Genomic DNA, 6,274 nt, shown 5'->3' with positions numbered 1-6,274 from the left:
GGTAGAATAATTCAGACATCCCAACCTGCAAAAACTCAATTCAGGGAGGTGCCCCCAACCGCCCGACATGGAGTGAGATGTAACTTCAACAAACTTGATTTCACAGTTTAATTTCTTCATTAATTTCCTCTAGTCAGCGCACTAAATTACGAAGGTCAATATTATGTATTATTTTGACAATTATATAAGTAGATTATTTTACCATTTATGCAAATTCCTTAATTATATTCCATTGCTACTTTACAAAAGTCTTCAAGGAGTCATTCATGACAGCATTGGCAACTAACCAAGTGTCTAACTAGTGTAGACCTGAATAATACAGCACATGAAATGACACTTGTTAAACTCAACTCAACATGCATTTTACAGTCGTTTAAACCGTCATGAGCAATGCTGAAATCACTGTTGCTAACAGTACAGCACGCAACACTGTCATTATTTTCATCCTTATTAAACAAGGATACACTTTTGTGTAGTCTGAAGTGAAATACGTTTTATATTTCCGTTTTTTGGGGCACTCTCCCTCTGTCATGATGCTCCACTGAACCGATAACTTCGGTCCTCGAGAAGTTAAATAAAAGCCCGCCCGCATTGAAATCTGATTGGTTTACTTAGCAAAATAAGCCAATCAGGATGCTGTCCGTCTAGCACGGGCTACAGGCACACACGCAGGGATCCACACATATGCACGTTCTCTCTTTCTCTCTCTCACGCTCATTCCGTCGTACGCGCGCGTCTCAAGTGCGCGATGCACACGCTACTGTCTAGTATGCATGCTCTTGTTTACTTGCTCTTCTTTCCGGGATATTTTATTCAATTTGCGGGTATCAGGGAGTCGCGGTCAATATGTGGGAGACTCCCGGAACTTCCGGGAGACTCGGGATGTCTGGATAACTGCTTATTTGTACTATAATGATAGCTGTTAATTTTCAGGGAGCTGTGATGATATTCGAAATTGTGCAGGGTTATATAAGTACTGTGAAGCTGTCGTTATCCAGTTAAATGTTTAAAAATATTTATTATTTTATCATATTCTATTTATACTTTCAGCTTATTCACAGGTCTCTCCTGCATTCATCTTACCGTCCGTCCATGCCTACTTTAACGTAAAATCAGACAGATTGCTTAACTTGCAGCTGTCCAATTACGCGTACATATTTTATTGCTGCAGATAATTAAGGTAGGTAATACAACGCTGAAGGTTAAATGTATAGTACGATTACATATGTACAACATGTGGTAATTTCAGTCAGACAAACGTTTAAAATGGAAAACCAGCTTTCCGTTTCCATAGCACGTCTTAGTCGAAGTACTACACTGCCATCTATTGGAAAAGTCAGGTTACTGAATCGTGAAATGTGTCTGTACTAAAATGGATAATATCTTCAGTCATGTTTTCTTTCAGGACCACTATAAGAGGATTATCAGTATGAAGGTTTATCAATAAAAACAATTTATTAAACTAAATATTACAGGGCTCTCCCTGAAAATACGACGCTCTTAGCTTCCAAAGGCAAGGACACTGTTACCGACAAAGATAACATTAGAATAGTTGTTGTTTCTTTCCTTTTAATTCCTTTGTGCAGAACTCACAAATTACAGACTTTGTACTAATGTCACCTTTTCTACATCTCTGCAGGAGCATTTGGTATCTGCGTATTGTATATGTGGTCAAACTGTAACAAAATAGACAACTTAAATTTCACTTAGAAAGCTGTATCATGTTATAAATTCGGGAAATCACACACCTTCTATATTAACTCTTAAACATTAGGCTTTAGCTTCAATATCTCGAACACACTATCAGACATCTTTAGAACACTTTCGCCTTTTCAATAGAAACCAAATAAGCCTATAAACATAGTTAAATAACAACTGCATCACATTTGGCGAGAAGACGTTAATTATCCACCGCGATCTCAATCAACCTTAACATAAACCACAAGCGAATTGTAACTACAATAAAATATGCTCACCACGCTGGGCTCAGGAAAGAATCAAAAAATGTAAAGCAATTTGTTATTATTAGATAGTTTAAAGCAGAGATCACTAACAGGCGGACCGCGGTCCGGGTCCGGACCCAGAAGCTGTCCCATACGGACCCAGACCGATAGCCAAAACAGAAAGTTATTATTTTGAACCTGATGGGGTGCTTCTATTTTAACCGACGCAGCTTTTGTAGTCTTTTCGGTAGTGAGTTGGTACTAGAACCGCCGTTTCCCACGCCAATGAAAGTCAAACGCCTTTGATCGCCAAGCAAGACGTAGTTCTGCGTATGCAGCCCTTTGTTTGCGCTAATATGCCATTAGTGTTAATAGCAGCAGCAAAGCTAACACCTGCAACTAAAAAGCGTAATGTTCCTAACAGAGTGGCTGATCGGTCCTGAAATCGTAAAGCTGAAAAGTTTTCAAACACAGTGTATAGGCCTATTATATAACATGTTGGATAAATGGACGTAGTTTATTGGTGACTTCATGTTCGTTGAAGTTTCCGCTTTTTAAACAACTGTATAAACTGAAAGTAATATTATTTGTTATATAAATCAACTCAGGTGAAACAAAAAATGTATGTTTTCAGGGCTGCCAAATCTCAAGCAGCTGGCATGACACGCTTTCAGACTAACGCAGCAAATCTATATTATTCCATTATAAATATCATGAGGCATGGAACGGGGAAACAGGAGTCGAATGAACACAAGGTGTAATTAGGAAACCACGGTCAGGTACATACAACCACTACATAACGTTAATGACCACACTCCTAAAGGCACACAGACACGGACTTAAATACACAGAACTAATGAAACACAACTAGAAACAGCTGATGACACGTGGATTCCACATGAGGCAGCGAGGGGGGCGTGGCACACAGGAGGATAGGCACGAGCAGGGCATGAAAATAAATCTAAACCTATTTTTTTTAAGGCTACTTAAATATATATCACACTAAATAGTTAGACATTATGATCTTCTGGACCTTCGCTTCAAGAAATTTTCTCTAACTGGACCGCTTTAAATTTTAGTTGAATACCCCTGGTTTAAAGTCTTTTCAGCTACATGAATTGCGTGCTGTAAATCGTCTCTCTTCTACGGTGGCCCAGAGAGCTCAACGCGCTGCAACTTCAGAAAACACATGCAAACATAAAAAAAACCCACAACAAATTAAGAAAACGTCTCCATCAGTTGGACAACACACAGACGGTTTTAAGGTATGACAGCACAAGTCTCTCAAAAGCCTTCATTACCACCGATGTGAGAGCCACCAGTCTGTAGTCACTGAGGCAAGAGACTCTGGGTTTCTTTGGAATAGGTGTTATTGTGGATGATTTAAGATACAAAGATCCAGTGACTGGTTGAAAATATCTGTGAAGACAGGTTACTGTTGATCTGCACAGTGCTTCAGAGTGGCTGGGGAGTGTTGGAGTACACCGTCTCCACCGGGTCAAGAGATTCACAGCTGACACGTGGAGTAGTTGCAGGTCACCAGTTTATTCTCTGACAGATTGCAATCCGGGAGCGACCATCTGACATACATTCGGCATGTACAAGAGGAGGCTCTGCCATATGTATCAGCTGTTTCCCTTTTAAAGCCCTTTGGGCATCTCCCCCCTCTCTCGGTACCTTCCGTCTACGTGGCAACCACATGTTTGACATTTGCTCTAGTTAGTCGGTTAGTACTTGTCCTTCTGGAAGGCTAAAAGATAAGTAGGGGCCGCTGACGTTTTCTGTCGCTTCCTCTATCTGTTCCGATTAGGTCCCCCTGCCCTGCCGGTGCCAGTCAGTTCTCGTTTCAGTTAACTGCATTTTCTAGAATCAACCCCCCCCCCCTTTCATCATGCCCTGCTTTAAGCTATATTCTCATTTTCCTCTATTCATTGTATGTTCTTTATAATTCTGTTGAATCCCAAACTACCTAGCAATGTTGGTAGTAACGCGTTACTGTAATTACACTACTTTTGTCTGCAAGGAGTAATGTAATTAATTACCATTTCAAATTAAAAAACGCAAGGTACTGAAATTTCAACGGACTCGTTACCTTTGTCTTGCGTGAAAATATTAATGGATAAAGGCAGCATGTTCCCCTAATTTCCTGTTTATGATGTAACGCCATCCGACCTTACCGTGGCGCAATGAATGGGTGATTTTATAGGTACGCTGATAGGTACAATTAGACAGTTGTATTGTCTGGCACTGTCACAGCAGCAACACTAAAGTAATATAACTACCATGCAGTTTGCTAAGTCACGAAGTTATCTTTTGTCATGTGACTATACCGTTACATACCTTAACGCAATTAAGATGTTTTCATGTGTTTCTAATGATACAATTACACCACTAGCCATGTAGAGGCATTAATCGGGAATTCATTTATAAAGGCTTCATGTGACCGAAAAAGATGCCAAACATTCATAGGTACGTATCTAAGAGGATTTTGGGATTTATAAAGAAAAACGTATGCTGAAAACAACTCGCACGTTTTGTGAACGAGGCTGAAGGGGATGCGGTTTCGACAGAATCCTGTAGAGGGCACTGTGTATGCTAAATTGAAGGCTCCAGGAATGTTGTCGGCATTTCATTTCATTTCATGGTCACACGGCCGTCGGCTCTGAAATTAAACTGTTCTTTTAAATAGAATTGTTTAAATCTGCAAACTGAATTGTATGCTGTGTTTGAATGTTCAGATATCATTAGATATTTCACTGCATATTTTTCAACTTAATGGCCTCTGAAATTGCTACTCTGTCACTAAGACGTACTACACAAACAAAGCATTTTCTGCCCAAAGTAAAGGCTTCTTATTCAGTTTCCCTACAGTGGATAGCTGGGGTCCGTGGGATGTTTGGATGTTAGTGTCAGGGCATTCTGGTAGAATGTGACCATTGGCAACAATGGGCTGGACAGCTCTGTGCTCATCTTGTCTCATCTGGGACTCCCACCATCACTGCCACTGAGCATCTCCTCTACAAGCAAACACTGGGGTGCCACCAAGACCAGCAGGCTGCTGGTGGCTCTGGGATGCAACCACTACTGAGGCCAGATGAGGGAGCCACTAATGATGGCTTGAAGACATATCAGTGTCAGAATGACATGTTTGAGATAAATGTAGAACTACAGGATAAATTTACAGTTATACCGCCAGGTGTTTTCATAACAGCTCGCTTATAGTAACATTATCACTAGCATCCATTTCACTTGTTTGACGAGAGAGAACTGACAGACTTTTGTCTCTCATACGTTCCCTGTAATTATGCACTAAATAATGAATTGTCATGACCGTTATTTGATAATGTGTGTGGTTTTTATGTTGTTGTATGATAAAATCTTGTCGCCACGGTACTGATAGTAATTTTGTGTCACCAATTAGCTAGCATCGCTCACTTGGTAAGAGGCTGAAGCTAGGTTTGCCGCATAGCCTATGTGTCCATGGCTTGTAGTAAAAAAAGAGGAAAGCAGAATATTATATGATGATATCAGGATTATGAGTAATAAAAATGATGTGGTGGTTGTGGGTGATTTTAATTTACCTGGGATACAGTGGGACACAGTCTCTGGCTCTTCTGTAAATGAACTTGAGATGGTGGAATTAGTACAGGATTGTTTTTTTACTCAGTTTGTTAATACTCCTACCAGGGGAGAAGCCCTTCTTGATCTTGTTTTTTGTAATAACCAGGATAGGATTGGAAAATTAGAGGTTTTAGACCCATTGTACGGTAGTGATCATAACATGGTTAAATTCGAGGTTAATTTTAGTGTCCGAAGAGCAAAGTCTAAATTAAAAGTATACAATGTTAGGAAGGCTAACTTTAATGGTATGAGACGGAAATTAGAAACTGTAAACTGGACAGAGTTAAATAGCAAAACAGTTGAAGAGGCATGGGAATTTTTCAAAAGCACATTGTTGCAAGTGCAAGAGGACTTCATACCTGTTTCCAGCAAAACTAAATCTAGGAAACGACAACCAAGGTGGTTTACTAAGGAAATTAAGAATAAAGTCAGGAGGAAAAGGGCTCTGTTCCACAACTGGAAAATAACTAATGATTTCAAAATCAAGCAGGAGTATCTAAGTCTACAGGCAGAGTTAAAAAATGACATTAGGCTATCAAAGAGGGATGTAGAAAGAAAAATTGCATTGGAGGCTAAGCATGACAGTAAAGGTTTCTTCCAATATTTTAACTCCAAGAGAGCACTAAAAGCTGAAATCACTAATTTGCAGGATAGTAAGGGCCTTATAATTGATAACGAAATTGATATGGTAAACGAGTTTAATGATTATT

Source organism: Paramormyrops kingsleyae, chromosome 25 (assembly GCF_048594095.1).
Source record: "Paramormyrops kingsleyae isolate MSU_618 chromosome 25, PKINGS_0.4, whole genome shotgun sequence".
Classification (NCBI taxonomy): Eukaryota; Metazoa; Chordata; class Actinopteri; order Osteoglossiformes; family Mormyridae; genus Paramormyrops; species Paramormyrops kingsleyae.
This window is presented reverse-complemented; position numbering follows the sequence as displayed.